Here is an 18,667-nt window from a genome sequence, read left to right on the forward strand (position 1 = left end):
AAAAGTAAGAAATCAAACTTAATAAAATTGCTTCTCTGACTTTTTATATTCAACAAATGTCTTTCCAAAAATATAATTTAAAAGAATTTAAACAACTTAAATTTATTTAGGTGACATTCGGCGCTTGCTGTTTTTTGACAAGGGCTGTGGTTGTTTATTTTTAGCTCAGAATCAGGTCTTTCTCTATGTTTACCTAAGCTTACTTCATTAAGTTTGAGATAGCCCATCTGTGAGAGATTGTACTCACCCTCAAAGTGCTTAATTAATTAAATTATCACACAAAAAGTGTAGAACCACCACTCTGACAAGTGCTGTGATGAGTGGCCTACCCTCCAAAGTAAGAGAAGCCTGCTCTGAGGCTGTGGAAGTGTGAGGTATGAAGCCCTAGGAAGAAGGGGGAAAGGATGGTAAGATGCCTTCTGGGTGCAGAAAGCAGCAGGGGAACATGCCCTGTTGGGGCAGGGAGCACCGCAAATGAAAGGGACTGAAAGAGGCTTTTGAGCATAGAACAAAGAAAAGGAGAAGGAAGTTGCTTCAAGATAAGGCCAGAGAGGTAGGACGGCTCAGATCTACATGTAAACCCGTTAACAGTATTCTATTTTACCTTGGGAGCTGTTAAAAGTGAACTAAATGTGACCCGAGAAGGACTCTGTACTTCTATATTTGAGTCCTTGTGGACAAACTGCAACCTAGCTTAATAGGCAGACAAGATTGAGAACCTAACTTAGAAGTATGCACCTGTAACAACAGCTGGGTCTTGGCCAATCCCAGCGCTGGACTTCAACCAGTCATACACTGCTGAGTGTTCAAACTGTGTTCAAACAAGGCAAATGCCAGCCTGTAACCAGTTCAGCTGCTCTGTACCTCACTTCCCAATTTCTGTATGTTATTTACCCTTTTTGTCTATAAATATTCTTCCAACACTTGGCTGCACTGGAGTCTCTGTGAATCTGCTGTGATTCTGGGGGCTGCCCAATTTGTGAATTGTTTGTTGCTCATTTAAGCTCCTTTAAGTTTAATTCGGCTGAACTTTTCCTTTTTTTTTTTCTTCAAGTGTTCTGAATCTCCTTTATTAGACAGCACAGAAATAATGGGTTTAGATTATATTACAAAAAGAGCTCAAACTGTTCAGATACAGCAACTGGGCTTACTAGGGCACAGAAGGGGGAATTCTTCAGACTACTGTACAGGGACACAAAGACTCCTCATCCTAAACAAAGTATTAAGGTACATAGACAAGTTTCTTGTAAGACAGAAAACAGAGAAATCCACAGTAATAACTCTAACACATTCCTTAAGGAATAAGCATGTATTTGTATGAAGCAAACATAGCTTTCCATAGAGAAACCACTTTCACAGGATGATTAGGTGGACCTGCAATAAAGAAAATACATTTCAAAAGATGGGTTCAGACTCATACTAAGTTTTCACTGAAATGCTAAAAAAAAAAAAAAAAAAAAAAAAAAAAAAAAAAAAAAAAAAAAAAAAGGCCCTTCTCTGTATCAAAAGAATTTTTAAAAAATACATCATGGATAAAATAAATCTCAGGAAAGGTCGAGGTCCTGTTCAGAGACATACATTTGCAAATTAATATAAATTTTAAAGTTTGACAACAAAAATACTGTTTGGAACTACCTAGAATAGGCCAAGCTAAGTTCGTGTTCTGTTTTAGTGCATTACATTGAAATGAATCTCATTCTCACTATAATTTTTTTCTTCTTAACCTTAATCACCAGCTGCTGGTCAACTGAAATGGACATGAGAACTATATAAATGTCAGAGAAATATGTAAACCTCATTAATGCTTCCAAAAATTCATTTAGAGATAGAAACAGGTCCAAATAGATGCCTGTCTAAATGCACTGCAATTACGTTACAATTATTTTTCCAAATACACAGATCCGCTCTGTCTTTTCTCAGCTCATTACTGACTCAAACAATTTGCCCTTCTGGGATCAATTGTTTGCTAATAAATAATTGTTTACAGTCACAAAATGATACTAGGAGGTTTTCTTATTAGTTTTCCTTCTGCACCCTAATATGATGGAAAACTAGCTGATTCCCAAGAATCTAACCATAACCTCATTTTGTTTAACAGCCCAGGAAATGATGAACCATCTGCTTCAGAAAATAATGGACAGCCAAGAGGAAATACTGTTTAATTGTAGATTAACCTCCTCATGAAGCAGTCTGAAGCAGCTTTAGAATTAGCAACTATAACCAGCAAAAGAAACAAATGGCTCATGAGCGTTTTCCTCTACCATTTAAGGTCCAGAAAGAATGCAAAGGAATTTTTATTACATTTATTTACAAACATTCATTTCCACAGTGGAAACAAAAAATCATCAAGGTCAAAACTGATTCTCAAAACTGCAGCCACTGCTCTCCAATTTTGTTTGCCCAAATACCTTTAATGCAGCAAACCATCAAGCATCTCATGCACTTAAAGAGTTTATTTAAAAAAAAATTCAGAAACCTCTTTTCCATTATTTTCAAGTTGTTATAATATTAAAATTAATATCTTTCCTGGTTTCTTTAATATTAATAAATCCACCATTGGGGAGCACAAATTGTTTTATTATCATCAACATGGCACTTAAGCAAATGAAATCTTGTCAAGTACATGGTGACTTGGGTTTTGTTTCTTCATCTGTCACTTGGCGAATGAAGATACCATCTTCAGGGTGTTCTGTGTCATCCAATTCATACATATATGATGATGTTATTGCAAGCATAGTCCCATCATTACTGAAGGCAAGTGATGCGATGCTCGTGGGGTACCAATGGAACTGGCACAGTCGCTTTTTGTTAAACGGATCCCAAATACTTCCAAAGCCATCAGAACTACTTGTGGCAATGTATTGTGGATATTGTGAAAAGAAATGGCATTGACTGGGTAAATCTGCTCAATATTATTTTCTTTTAGTCTGTGACATTTGAAAGCATACTTCTTCTTCTGTACCTCAGGGCTTGGGTCCAAATACTCAACGGCCACTCGGCCTTCAATAGAGCTTAATACATAAGCCTGCTTGTTTGGAAATGCTCGTATGCAACGAGTCTGGTATTTCAGGCTGGACTCCCTTGCGCTGCTGCACGTAACCCATGTTGCGTAAGTCTCACACCAACACTGCGGCCTGCTGTTCCCACAGTCAGCCGCTCTTCAGACACTGAGAGGGTATATACCTTTTCAGGCTGAGAGAAGGTCCCGGCATTACAAGGAGTTCTGGAATCCCACAATTAAACTGTCTGATCCCAATTTCCAGTGACCATCACATTCACTTCTGGACAGTATTCAACACATCTGATAGGGGCATCATGGGTCCCAACAAGACTTTCTTGATCAATGTTCAAATCATGCATTTCAATTGATGATCTAGTCCTCCACTCCAGGCATGCATTGGATGGTAGAAGGCGCAGTCCAGGACGGCGCCGGTGTGCTGGTACTTGAGCCTCATGGAGTTGGCTGGCACACCGTAGAGGCGCACGGACGTGTCCCAGGAGGAGACAAGCAGGAACTGGGAGGTGTTGGGGCTAAACTTCACCGAGGAGATGCCATCCTCGGGTGGCTGGTTCAGCTTGAACTCGTTAGAACCGGTGGTCTTGGGGTCCCCTCAGAAGCAACGTTTCCACTACTCGCCGCTCGCTGCCGCCTCCGCCGCCTCCTTGCCTCCCTCAGAGCACTCTGAAGTTTTTCTTTCATCAGAGAGATGAGAGGCCATTGAGGTGGTAGTGGTGGACGGGAGGGCAGCAGCATTGATGGACATGGATGAGAGCAGGTGTGCATTCTACAAGGTCAATGCTAACTATAGGAAAAACAATTGGGTGGGAGGAGATACAGTATGGAGACAGGAGGATCCATTCTAGGAAGTTATTCCCAGGTAAGTGAGAGCATATAGTACTTTAGAATAGAGAAATAGTAGTGGAGAAGGAAAAAGTGGGTAAGTCTAGAAACTTAGAGGAGGCAAAATCACCAGGATTTGATGTAATCTCTACTGAAGACAAACACCGTGCTTCTCACAGAATTAAAAAAAGCCATTGGCCAGGCCTTGCTAGGGCATGTGCAGTCAGCTCTTTTATCTAGCAATTGGAGGGAATTTGTGCTGATCAAATACTCATTTGTTGTTTCCATTTAGATCTAGCAAAAAGGCTCTGAGCGACAAGCTTAGGTGCATTGTCTGCGTCTCAGGAACAGAACAAAGCACACTGGCTCAGGCATGAGGAAGCCACACCCCAATCCTGCCTTTCAGGTGCCAATGGAGAACAATCCCTTCAGCAGAACCATGGTGCTTTACATATCTCTCCAAACTCCCAGATCTCCTTAGCGGAGATGGTTGATTAAGGCTCTTATCTTTCACGTTCTAAAATCAATTTAATGTTGTTCAGAGCCAGCAATGTTAAAATATATTTGTATTTTGAAACAAAGTTAACGTACAGAAATGAAAAATAAAATGTTGAGAATTTTACATTTAATTGCAGATATAATTATGTGTTCTGTATGTTACTTAGTTTTCTATCTTAAATAGTTTGAAGGTAAACACTTTTTCTACTTTTTGTTTGTTTGTTTGTTTGTTTGTTTGTTTGTTTGTTTGAGACAGAGTCTTGCTCTGTCGCCAGGCTGGAGTGCGGTGGCATGATCTCAGCTCACCGCAACCTCTGCCTCCCAGGTCAAGTAATTCTCCTGCCTCAGTCCCCGAGTAGCTGGGACTACAGGCGCGCGCCAGCACGCCTCGCTAATTTTATTGTGTTTTAGTAGAGATGGGATTTCACCATGTTGACCAGGATGATCTCCATCTCCTGACCTCGTGATCCGCCCATCTCGACCGACCTTCCAAAGTGCTAGGATTACAGGCCTGAGCCAACGCGTCCGGCGTACTTTTTAAAAATTTTTTAAATTGGGAATGTTCTCTACTAAAAAAATTAACAGCATTCACCATTTTCCCCAATCTTGGATGTCAGATCTCTCTCTCTCTCTCTCGGTGAAACAGATTTTCTGATCTTTCTATCTGCTGTAAAAATTCAAAAAAAAAAAAAACAAACAAAAAAAAACCCAACAACCAGATTGGGCAACATAGTGAGACCTTGATTCTTAACACAAAAATGTTAAAAATTGGCCAGGCCTGGTGGTGTGTGCCTATAGTCCCAGCTACTCAGGAGGCTGAGTCAAGAGGATTGCTTGAGCCCAGGATTTCGAGGCTGCAGTGAGCTATGATTGCACCACTATACCCTAGCCTGGGCAACAGAGCAAGACCCTATCTCAAAAAAAGTTCTTCAGAAAAAATATGTATACATGTGTTTGCATAGCAAGTACCAAGATATAACAAGTTACTCAATTTTAAAGCCTTCAAAAATCAATCACATAGTAGAACTCTATAGGTTTCCACTGAAGGGATATATAATACTGCCAAAAAAGAGAAATATTTGTGGCAGTCTTTTAAAGTTTGCTTAAATCTGATTTTTCCCGCACATTGAAAGTCATCCATTTTGTTCTATTTAATTAGAACATGATGGGCAAAAGTGTTAACCTTGTCTCAGGTAATTGTTCATCAAAATCATCATGTCATTGTGCCATGTGACAAGTTTCATATTAGATTAAAAAAATCCTTGGGCTAAAATTAATTTTTTGAGATAAATGTTACTGTGATTGTAATGATTGTACACCAGAATTGTTTGCTTTTCAAATTCAATTTGCACCATGCATTCTCTACACATACTGACCTGTTTAATGTTATCTTATATGTTGTAGGAAGGCAAGGCCCAGCTGTGCTGTTGTATGTCAGGGAGCTTACAGAGTAGCTCTAAAGAGGGCAGTCATTTGGGCACAAATGGAATAGGAAACAGGAAGTAGAGCCTTCGCTATCTCAGTGGACAGGTGGACATACATTAATGATACCTGTATTTTTTCCCTTTATGACAAGGCAAGAAACAAGAAATAATCACTACAACAGAATATAATTATAGAATAATTTTACTTGTAATGCATATTGTCAAAAATCTTATTCTAAAGGCCTTCTACAGATAATTAAGGTCATAGCAGCTGTTGACAAATAGCGAGGAAAAAGGAATGTTAGCTATTTTACTATGATGTAATGGATGCCTTAGAAACCTGGATGAAATAAGGATCTCTGAAACCAAGAAGGTACACTTCCGCACTCGTTGTTAAAGGTGATGCAATTACTTTGACAAGTTTCAAGGCTTTTTCTAAGGTAATAATGATATTGAGAGAGATGACATTTTTGATCAGTTGCTAAATGCCATGTCTTCTTCTTAAGACTCTGCACGCTTTGTCTTATTCATTCTTCACAACAAGTTTATGAGATGAGTCATATTATTAACCTCTTTTTAGGTAAGAAAATGGGATACAGAAACAGTAAGGTGCAGAGTTAGTGCCAGATCCCAAAGATAAGGGAAGTAAATGGCATGTTTTCTATTAGTTGAACCAATTGCTTATAAATATGTTGTGAAATTGTGAAATATACACACGTTGTGAAAAAATCATCATGCAAATTTCAGCATTGTGTAAAAAGACGTCCTCTTGTTGATTATTATATAAATCTATTCATGCATGTTTCATCACTGTTGTGCATCCCTGTGTGTGTTTGCTTGTGTGTGTGTGTGTGTGTGTGTGTGTGCATGTGTGTGTGGCTCTTGCTGAATTGCTTGACTCTGAGGAACTACTTGCTCTTATATAACTTCACTACATAGGATTACACTTCTGACTACAGGTTTTGCAGTTTATATCATCCCAGTATTCAGTGAGGAAAATATTCAAAAGAAACACATAGAAATACATCCTTTAATTTGCCCCTATTCATTCACAAAGGAAATTAAATTGTCTTCCAAAACCTGAATGGCAGACAACAGTTAAGAGGAAATAACACAGATTCAGGAAGGTTAGAGAATACTGAGTCACACGTTTAAACAACTAAGCATCATTCTTAGAAAGCGTTATTGTGACCAACCTAGAAACCTGTATAAATAATTCTTTGCTCGCTTTACCAAGAGGTGTAATTGAACTCAGAAGCTCTATAAATAAGAGTGCTTTTTTGTTCTGTGCCTTGCACTGCCTATTGTGGATACAATTGTATAAAACCACATGTGCTGTTTCCCACTTATCCTGTTAACAGATAGCTCTGTTTATTCTCATTAAGAAAAAAAAATCTATAGCTAAATTCAAATGAACAAGTTGAACAAGTTAAAAAACTAAATTTTAACCATTGATATATCTTAACTGAATCCTAACCATTGATATATCTCTTCAAGAAGATGGATTGCCCTCTTATCTAAGGGGACTGGTTATATAATCTGTCCTAACCTCTTGGGTGAAGTGAAGGCCCAGCTCTCTTAATCGCACACTCTGACTGTGGGGTATTTCTTCCGTTTCTTTTGTGCTCCTTTGCTAAGCAATGCCAAGCTAATAAAACTCATCTAAGTCAATACACTAACACTTGGTAGCATTTCAAGAGATTTTTAAAAAGCTTTCATTGTATGATCTACCAATGAGTTGCACACATATTCACACTTAATGTGCTCTGTGAACACACAGGTTTCTTAACATCCCCGTGAGAAACAGTATAATGGAGTGATTAAGAAAAGGGCTCTGGAGGAAAACTTTCTGAGTGTGAATCCTGCTACTGGCTTTGTAAACTTGGTCAAGCTTTTTAAACCGTTTGAGCCTCGGTTTTCTTATATTTAAATTTGCAAAACCAGTAAAGACAATACTAGATGATTTTAACCAACATGTTTCAAGCATTTAAAATATGCCAGGCATTGTTCTAATCACTTACATTAAATCATTAAGTCCTCACTACAGCCCTAAGGAGCAGGTATTACTATTATTATCCCATTTTAAATAAAGAAGCAGAGGCACAAAGAAGTTATTTATTCAAGGTTACACAAGATAACTGCCCTGTCTTTAATTTAAATATGGATATTTTGTTTATTGTAGATTTATTTGGATTACTTTTGATTTTTTAAATATAGTATTAGAATGTTATTTATTTAATAGCTGAGTTTTTTGGTGCCCTGTTAAATTTTGTACCTGAAATAAATACCTCTTTTGCTTCACCCTTGTCCCAGCTTTGAGTTGTTTATCAGTAACAGTTATTGAGGGAATTAAATGAGGTAATGCATGTGGGATACTTTGCACTGCCAGGGCTCTATTAAATGGTAGCCTGTCCTTATTATTCTTTCGTGTAAATAAATAAAAACAGGGCAATTTCTCTAAATAAACACATAATGAAAGTTTGAAGAATTTATAATTCTTGCCTCTCTCTTCATATTATAGAACTTTCAAAGTCTGCTTTTATATCTAAAATTACCAAAACTTTAATAATACTTCCTCCTTTTCCAAAACACTTTTATATATAATATATATTATGTATGTGCTATGTTATATGCACACGAAGTTTCAGCTTTACAACAAAATTAGGAAGATAGGGAGAGTATTTATTATCTTCTTAAAAGATGGAAAACAACAAATTTAGTGGGATTAAGTTGTTTGCTCACCCAGATAACGAGTCATGAAAAGCTTTTACATTGTCTTTTCTACACGTTTAAGGGGAATTCTTAGTAATCGCATGAGGCAGACACTTTGCGGCCTCAAAATCTACATAATGTCACATCAGGAGTCTGATGTGCACAATTTCTGCCTGCTTGATCTTCTGTTCTTCTGCAGACAAAGTGATGAAGTGGATAGGATAACCAGGAAAAATGCTCCTCATTGCTGAATCCCTCCAACCCTTTGTTTTCTCCCTGAATGAGCCACAAACACTTGCTGCTTCTCTTGGGAGCCAAGGTGGGGGAGGGGTGGGGGGCAGGGGGTTGTGGTTAGCAACGAAATTAAGAATTTAAAATTCTTCTTTGTTGCTTTTATGTTTTCAAGGTTGTCTAAAAGAAACATGTATTTTCAGACAGTAGTGAATCCTGAGTTAATCAAAAAATTAAAAGAAACATGCAAGTGTTTTATAACTTATGAAATGATGTTTTAAAAAAAACCCTCTGAGTCTTTAGTTTGTAAGTATTCAAACTACATTATCCTTTATGACTATACCTAGAATACTTAGAAAAGTTATTATGATGACTTCATTTCCTGCAATAATTTAATTTTAAGGATTTTTGTTTTCAGCCTGTGCTTTATGATTAAGATTATCTTGTCCTTTCCCATTTCAGATTTTGATTATAGTTTCCTCATTACAGAATGACACTTAATCACAGTGTGAATGGTAATGCTCCTAATTTTCCAGAAATAATACATAAGCTTATGACTTCTGAAATGATCTGCTCACACTTGTGCTCCTAACAGGGTAAGGACAGCTTTGGTGCAAATATCTTTTGCAAGGAAAATGGAAACAGCAAAGATACCATGTAGAGCATCAATAAATGAGTCATGGTAAAATATTTTTAATCTTTCATCTGAAAAATAATTTTAATTCTACAGATACTCACCTTTTTTATTGTTCTAATGCTACAGGATAAACCCAGCCACTTAAGTATTTTAAATTGTGTTTTTTTAGTCACATTTTTTATTAGTGTTTCACACGTTAAAGTCAAACCAAAACACCATGCTCATGAAATCTGGAATTACAGTTAACAACTATGTAAAAATCAAAGACTTTTATTATGCTGATATAGCCAAAATTCATTAAATTGGTTAGCTTTTCATAGTTTAATGCTATCCAGTATTTGTTGAACACCTCTTTGGTTAGAAGTATCACCCAAAGGCTAACAAGGTTAACACTGGAACCAGACTGCCTGGATTTGGGTCTGGCAAGCTCTGTGACATTGGGTGAGCTATTTAATCTCTAAGTCTCAGTTTCAGCCTTTGTAAAATTGGATTAGTAATAATACATATCACATAGGATCTCTGAGTATCACAGAAGTTCATGAATTAAAAAGCAAACGAAACAATGCAGCAACCTCAATTCCTGCCTCCTCAGAAGAAATAATTTGACCGAGGGGCATATAGCAGAAGGAGAGACGGAGGCAAGTTTTAGAGTAGGGGTGAAAGCTTATTACAAAGTTTTAGAGTAGGAACAAAAGGAAGGAAAGTACACCTGGAAGAGGGCCAAGTGAGTACTTGAAAGACAAGTGCCCTGTTTGAACTTTTGAATTGGGGTTTTATAAGTTGGCATGCTTCCGGAGTCTTGTGTTCCCTCTCCCCTGATTCTTCCCTTAGGGTGGGCTGTCTGCATGCACAGTGGCCTGCTAGCACTTGGGAGGGCAGCATGCACAGTGTGTTTACTGGAGTTGTATGCATGCTGACTTGAGACTTTCTTCCCTTACCAGTCAAATGTCCCTAAGAGGTCAAATACCAGCTAAACTCTGCCATTTTGCCTTTTAATGCACATACTTGAGCCCACTCGCCCAACTCCTCAGATCTTATCAGGAAGCTGCTCATTACCAGTTTCATGCGTTTCTGTTTATTGGAGACTACCTTTCCCTGGTGCTGGCTGTGACTAATCATTATTTTGGATAAACAGTTAACAACTGCCTGACCATCTCCTGATGGTTGTCTCACATTCCTGGTGTGTGTGTGGTGGGTGGGGAGGAGAGGGCTCCTCATGCCTGACTAGCTACCTGCTATAACAGTCAGAACTGGATAAAATGCTTTGTGGTTACCACTATGAAGCCATAAGATAAATAGTGGAGTCCAATTTTGTACACAAGGAGAGCTCACACTCTCTGAAGTTTGTCTGCAGTAGGGAATAATAAACAAAGGTATGGCTTAGCTCATGATATGACCATCTACCATATCCTATAGACAAAGGCAATCAATATATGCTCATTTGCTCATTCATTTACATGTGCTTAATTCTGTGTACTCTTATCTCTATGAAAACCAAAAGAAATAGCACGTACATGCATACACACACAGGAAAATATTGAAGGTAATTCTCATGTACTTTGGAAATATTAGCTTGGACAAGGCAGATAAAGCTTGAGGTAGGCCTCATGTGAAGGGTAGGTCTTGAATTGCAGAAGAAATAAAAAGTTTCTATAAGGGGGAAAATAACTTTCATAAGGCAAGCTAAGAGGATCATCTTACTACATTTCTAGTTTAGTATGGGTCTTCATCAAACTTTATGAGGATAGGGACCAGCCCATTCTTTTTAAACAAGATATCTTCTGCATTTAACATGGTGATTAGCATGGCAGGTATTCAACAAATGTTTATTAAATGAATAAGGGAGAATGAGAAGTGTGTACAAACCAGTGGCAGTACAGGCAGAAAAGTCACCTTTTTAAGTTAAACCATGGGCAGGATGGAATAGAGCTAGGGAAGGGGGGTGTATAGTTGGGGCTCTCCAGAGAAACAGAATCAATAGCATACACGCATATATAAAAAAATAAAATGAGAATATTGCAACAAATTTGATTTTAAAAAAGTTTAGATGAAACGAACAATTTCCTAGCAAGGACTTATCAAAACCAACATGAAGCATTGTATAATTATAGATTAGTTCATCATTTTAAAAATTCCCACAAATCAGGCACAAAACTAGCTTTGTGGGCTCTTGTACACATCTTTGAAGATCCTGTGTAAGAAAGAAAAACATATATATGTGTACAAATACAATATTACACATGAAAATGAGTATTTCTTTGAATGAGAAAATAAGTCATAACAGACTATTGAATGAATATGTTAGTAGTGTCAAATATCCAAGTATCATGACACCAAATATGTTACTGGTGGAAGGTGTCTGAATTACAGGTGGTGAATTCATATGGGTCTTCAGCAACCTCAATCTTTGCCTCTTCAGAAGAAATAATTCGACTGAGGGGCATAAGACAGAAAAGGAGATGAAAGCAAGTTTCAGATCAGAAGTGGAAGTTTATTTAAAAGGCTTTAGAACAGGAAAGAAAGGAAAGGAAAGTGTGGTTGGAAGAGACCCAAGTGGTCACTGAGGTCAAGTGCAGTATTTAACCATGATCCTAGGAATTTATAGGTTGGCTCCTTTCCACATGATTCTTCCCTTAGCATGGGCTGCCCACATGTGCAGTGCCTTCCTTAGCCTTGGGAGGCAAGCAGGTACAGTGTCTTTAACAAATCCCATTTATGTCTAGTGTTCCATTACTGGAACGCTAAGCATGTGGGAATTATTTATATTCTACTGCTCAAGGTCATTGCCAAGGTCTGATTGCAAAAATTCAAACAATTGTAACCTCAAGCATAAAAGGGTAAGGAAGTTGTGTGTATGCCCATCTGAGGCTATTCTCCTTTTCCGATGTGTGCCTTTGGAAGATCATACTCCGCCATTTTGTCTCTTAATGTGCATGCCCGGGAAGTTGCTTCTCCCTGATGCCTACATTCAATTAACACTTTTGCAATAGGTGTGGAGCATCAGGAAATGGCCTTTCCCTGGCACCAGATGCCAATTTATCACTTTTAGAGAGGCAATGTGGTAATTGCCAAAACGGCACCTGATATTCCTAGTGGATGGGAAAGAGCCCTCTCCTACCCTGTTCGTACCTAACTGCTTGTAACAAATATATTTATTTGTTGTGTGTGTGTGTGTGTGTGTATATATATATTTGTTATGTGCATATATATTTATATGTGTGTGTATGTGTGTGTGTGTGTGTATATATATATATATACACACTTAGGGTAGTTAGGGATGAACAGGGCAGGATATAGTTAATGAGTGATATAGGTAGTATGTCTTTGGGGGAGTCATTTCTGGTTTGGCACAAATTCAAGCATGGCTTTGACAAGATGTCAGCATACATGTGAAATGAAAACATTAAAAGAAGTTTCCCAGGATGATGGGGATGGCTATAGAGTGGGAAGAATAATGCTTTCATTTCTTGAGTGTTTCCTTGTGTTAGGTACTGACATATATATCATCACTGATTTTCCCGGTGGCCCCTGAAGAGACTTTATCCTTGTGAATTATCCATTTCACAGCTGATGAAACTGGCAATGACAGTGGGTATATAGTTTGCCCATAAGCATGAAGCTAGCAAGTTGGAGGTTATTGATTAAAGCTGGGTTGCATCTGCTTTCAGAATTCACGTTTTTCTCTTTCTGGCCCATCACTTAACCTGCCGTATGAGTTTTGGCAAGCCACTTACCACCATTGTTGGTTTGTTCTTCAGTTAAAAAACAAAACAAAAAAACATTGTGGATATATTTTCAGACCAGGCGTGGTGGCCCATCCCTGTAATCCCAGCACTTCGGGAGTCCAAGGTGGATGGATCACCTGAGGTCAGGAATTCAAGACCAGCATGGCCAACATACTGAAACCCTGTCTCTACTAAAAATACAAAAATTAGCCGGGCGTGATGGTGCATGCTTTTAATCCCAGGTACTCCGGAGGCTGAGACAGGAGAATCGCTTGAACCCAGGAAGTGGAGGTTGCAGTGAGCTGAGATTCATAAGTCATTATTGAAATGTTACATAAATTAAGATTTTCAAATTTGAGAGATACCTCTATCAAGTTTCTTTCATATGTAAACTGTAAAATGTCAGGGTATTATCAAGTGTATTCTTGACAGGAGAGGAGACTTATTTTGACTACTCACTGAGAAGAACCAAATCCTCTGCTTACAATCTACTCATCTATATAATGGAAGAATTTTCCACATATTAATTTTGAATTCTGGATTTTGTCACCATTTGATGCTGAGTGCAATAGGATAAGACTACAGTGCAAGACAAGTTCTGGTCCTATAACTTTGTGTGAGGACACTAGGTAAAACAGCATGATATCAGCTTTATAATAAATTTACTTCTGTCAAAAAGAATATTCTAGGTCATGAACGCTTCATCACTAAATTTTTCCAAACAAGGAAGAAGTAGTGTCAATCTCTCACAAAGCCTTCAACAAATAGAGAAAGAGAGAATAATTGCTAACTACTTTTAAGAAACTATTAAAATTTCAATACTGGCTGGGCATGGTGTCTCACGCCTGTTATCCCAACACTTTGGGAGGCAGAGGCTGGTGGATCACGAGGTCAAGACATCGAGACCATCCTGGCTAACACTGTGAAACCCTGTCTCTACTAAAAATACAAAAAATTAGCTGGGCGTGGTGGTGAGCACCTGTAGTTCCAGTTACTCAGGAGGTTGAGGCAGGAGAATGTTGTGAACCTGGAGGCAGAGCTTGCAGTGAGCCGAGATAGCGCCACTGCACTGCAGCCTGGGTGATGGAGCGAGACTGTCTCTCATAAAAAAAAAAAAAAAAAAAAAAAAAATTCAATACTGAAACCTAACAAGGACATTACAAGAAAGAAAGATTACAAGAAATTGCTCATAATCATAAATGTAACAATATTAAACGAAGTATTAGCAAATCAAATCTAGTTATATATAAAAGGAATATACTTCATGACCAAGTTGAGTTTATTATGGGATTTCTAGGTCTCAAATTTATCTTTGAACTCAATCAATGTAACTTAATACATTAACAGAATAGAGGAAAATAATCACATGATAATCTCAATAGATGCATAACTACTTTTGTTAAAATATAACACTTATTCATAATAAGGAATGATTAGCTGAGAAACCTAAGAAATCAGAAGACTTCCTTAACTTGGTGAAGATATCTGTAAAAATCTTTCAGCAAACTAAATGGTGAGAAGAGGAATCAGATGAGAATGCCCAGTAGTCAACATTGTAAGGTCCTAGGCTGTGTAATAAGGCAAGAGGAAGAAATAAAGGATATGAAATTTAAAGAGAATAAAATTTTTTGTCAAGATGACACGTGTGTACACTGAAAACACAAGCACATCTACCTACAGATCATAGAATTAATAGAGGAATGCAGCAAGTTTGCTGATATAAGCTCTTTCCATAAAAGCAACTGTATTTTTACATAACAATGATCAATTAGACATTAAAAATTTAAAAATTACAAATGCAAAAATAAAATCCCATAAATACTTATAAATTAAAGATGTGTGAAGCTTCTACAAAGAAAACTATAAAACATGATTAAGATGTTAAAGAAGTCTGAATAAACAAAAAAATTCATGGATTAGAAGACTCAATATTATGAAGGTTTGATTCCTCTCAAATTAATCTATAAACTCAATGCAATCTCATTAGCAAATCTCAGCATGTCCTTTTTAGTAGTAATTGACATGTGGACTCTAAAATATATAGAAATACACTTGGTGCCCCCCCCAAAAAAGTAAAAGGCAAAACATAAAAACTTCTAGGAAATAATGTAAGAAAATATCTCCCTGACTTTGGAGTAGCCAAAAATTCTCTAAATGAGGCCTCAAAAAACACTACACAAAAAATGAAATCTGGGCCGGTTTCATTGCCATGTGACTCACATGGCTGCACAGGGCTTCATGCTTGGTTTAATGTTCTATGTCCTCATCTTGAAATTTTTACTAATTTTTGAATATAGGATCCTACATTTTGATTTTGTCCTAAGCCCTGCAAATTATGTAGCTGGTCCTGTACAGAATAGATAAATTGTCCTACATTAAAATTAGGAACGTACATTCATCAAACAACCTTATTAAGAGAGTAAAAAGACACAGAAAGTGCGAGAATAAATTTATAATACATCTAACCTCAAGACTAGTATCCAGAATAAAGAATTTTTGCAAATCATTAAGAAACAGTACAATCCAATTAAAAATGGGGAAAAGGATGAAACAATTCTATCATAAAAGAAGATAGCTACATGTCTAATAAAGAAATAGCAAAGTGCACAATTTCATTAGTCATCAAAAAATGCAGAATAAAACAACTGTAGGAAATATCCATAGAAATGCCTTCCAGAGTGATTAAAAATTTTAAATTACAGTATCAAGTGTTGACAATAATGTAGAACAGTAGGAACTGTCATACTTCTGATACTATAAAAGACACTTCTCATCATTTTGAGAGGTGATTTAGACCCTGGCAGAGTTGTAGTTAAATTTGTGATAATTATACAAAATGACAAGCAAATGAATAAACTACACAATTCCAGTGAAAATTAAAACTTGTGGAGGAAAGAAAAATTATTCTAGATGGTAGATGGCTCAATTGTAAGTAGCATTTGCATGTTTATAACAAAATACTCATAATAATTTAAATACTAATATTGATCTAATTAAATTAAGACAAACATTTTATCACAACAGAGGTGGAACAGGGTGAAGGCATAAAATAAAAGTATATCCTTATATTCCTAGTGGGACGCCAATAGAAAATCCCAAAACTGAAAGAATAGTAAGTAGCAATATAAGCAAATTATTTAGTCATATGGAGATAAAGAGTAAAAGAACTAAAAAACTGAGTTGAAAGTTATTTCCTCAAGTAGAAGAATGGGAACTGTCTATTTTGGTAAACACATTATAAGATCAACCTTTTAAATTAAATGCCAGAAGATCTTAGATATAAAAGAAGGAAAATAAATAAAGAACTAAATAAAAAAATTTTTTTTTGTTTTGTTTTGAGACAGAGTTTCGCTCTTGCTGCCCAGGCTGTAGTGCAATGACGCGATCTCGGCTCACTGCAGTCTCCACCTCCTGGTTTCAAGCGATTCTTCTGCCTCAGCCTCCAGAGTAGCTGGGATTACAAGCATACGCCACCACGCCAGGCTAATTTTGTATTTTTGGTAGAGAAGGAGTTTCTTCACGTTGGTCAGGCTGGTCAATAAATGCATTTTTAAAAGAAAGAAAATAGTTAAGAAAAAAGAGAGAGTAAATGAAAGAAGGAAGCTGGGAACTAATTTTCAAGTCTCCAATAAAGGGATTTCCAATAATAGTGGATATCTGGACCTTTTCAGTAAAGTCAGAGTCTCACCGTGACCCTCCTGATCTTGTAGTCATTGCCTGACTAGCTGGGTAAAGATGGGTAAGTTAACTCCTGTGTCTCAGTTTTCTCATTAGTCAAATGGGCCAATAGTAGAATCTAACTCATCTACTAAGGCAAAGTTATCACAAAGCTAACACAGTGGCTTTAAAGTTTTGTAAATTTGCAAAGGTAAAATATTTAAAGCACCGTTGACAACCAAAGTCACAACAAAGCATAAACCTTACAATGCTTGGCTGGGCCCAGTGGCTCATACTTGTGATACCAACACTTTGGGAGGCTGAGACAGGAAGATAGTTTGAGCCCAGGAGTTTGAGACCAGCCTGGGCAACAAGTAAGACCTCATCTGGTATTTAAAATTTTTAAAAATTAGGTGAGTATGGTGGTGCTTGCTGGTAGTCCGGACTACTTGAAGGCTGAGATGGGAGGATCGCTTGAGCCCAGGAGTTAGAGGCTGCAGTGAGCCGAGCTTGTTCCACTGCACTCCAGCCTGGGTGACAGAGTGAGACTCTGTCTCAAAAACAAAACCCAAACAAACAAACAAAGAAAGAAAAACTTGCAATGCTCCAGTTATTTATCCATAATACCTTCCTCATAAAAAATCAGGAAAGGGATATTAGTTTGGGGAAATAGCTTCTCTGAAGTCTAGAAAATCTTGATGAAATAACTGCCACCCATGAAATTTCATCTCCTCACTGAGAGTACTCTCGCCACTCAGATACATTTTCTGTCATGTAACCAATGCTGTGTACACAGCGAGGGTCTGGATATCATTTGCTGTCCTTCTTGCTGACCACTTCTTTCTTTAGCTGCACTTTCTTTAAATGCAATGAAAGTCTGCATCTGGTCAAAGACCCATTGTGTCTTTAGGCCTGTGAGGCACTTTTCTTCTCCTATTATGTGCTGATTTAATCAGGTCATTTCTCAGAACTTTCCTGACCCCCGCTGGCACAGCCCACAAAGGTCTGCAGAATTTTCTACTTCTATAAATCCTCAAGCATTCAGCCAGCACCTGTGAGGGCAATCCCTCACAAAATACAGCTTTTCTCAACTCAGACCTCATTTTAATATAGAGGATATGTGTGCTTGAAACCCTGGAGGTTATTTTCATTGCAGTTAGAAAGTTTGTTATCAAATCCTATTTATAATGTTTTTGAACAGCGGCCTCATGTTGAACATAACAATGATGAAGAAATGCAAAGCAGCCTCCATAGGTGGTGGCAGAAGGATGAGGACCTGGCAAAGGCAGGGAGAGTTAAGTGGACTAATTATGCAATCGGTGCAACAGAGACAAAGGATCTGCGGCATGGCTCCACCCGTGCATCCAAGACAAGGATCTCCTGCTGAAAGAACCTCTGGACTGGCCTCTGGGGCTCTTTTAGCACCAGACCATTGTTCTCTGCTTCCCCACTTATTGTTTCTGTAACACACAGATTGGCTTAAAGCTTTTAAATATCTATTAAATTATCTCTATACGCCAGTTGAAACAAATTCGATGGTTAATTTCTTACATATTATTTAAAAATTTTTTTTGTGGCCTTACTCATCTCTCAGAGATTACTCATTCATGCTAATGCTTCTGGTCAACAAATGTGTGCTCCATTCTTCACACTATTCTTCATCTTCTAGATTACAATTTTGACCTATTTTTAGTCTTTGAGGTTATAGGCCCATGAGTTCTAAATACTAGCAAGGCATTAATATGGACTCCATTGATCCACTGCTAAGAGGAGTGAAAGAAAACTCTTGTGTTAGATAATCTTAGAAAGTCTGAAGAGGGCAACTGTTACTAGTAATTAGCGTCTTTTCAATACATCATAGAAAATGAGATGGTGGATGAGAGAAATATTGGGAGAAAGTGGTTGCATTAGTGTTCTATTGCAGCATAAAAAGTTACCACAA

General features: G+C 37.5%; 1 pseudogene; it reads right to left on the bottom strand.

Moving 5' to 3' along the window:
- Nucleotides 1–2,615: 2,615 nt before the first annotated feature.
- LOC111549705 overlaps nt 2,616–18,667 on the bottom strand; it is a 19,903-nt pseudogene continuing 3,851 nt past the window's right edge.

This window comes from Piliocolobus tephrosceles, chromosome 7, assembly GCF_002776525.5.
Source record: "Piliocolobus tephrosceles isolate RC106 chromosome 7, ASM277652v3, whole genome shotgun sequence".
Taxonomy (NCBI): domain Eukaryota; kingdom Metazoa; phylum Chordata; class Mammalia; order Primates; family Cercopithecidae; genus Piliocolobus; species Piliocolobus tephrosceles.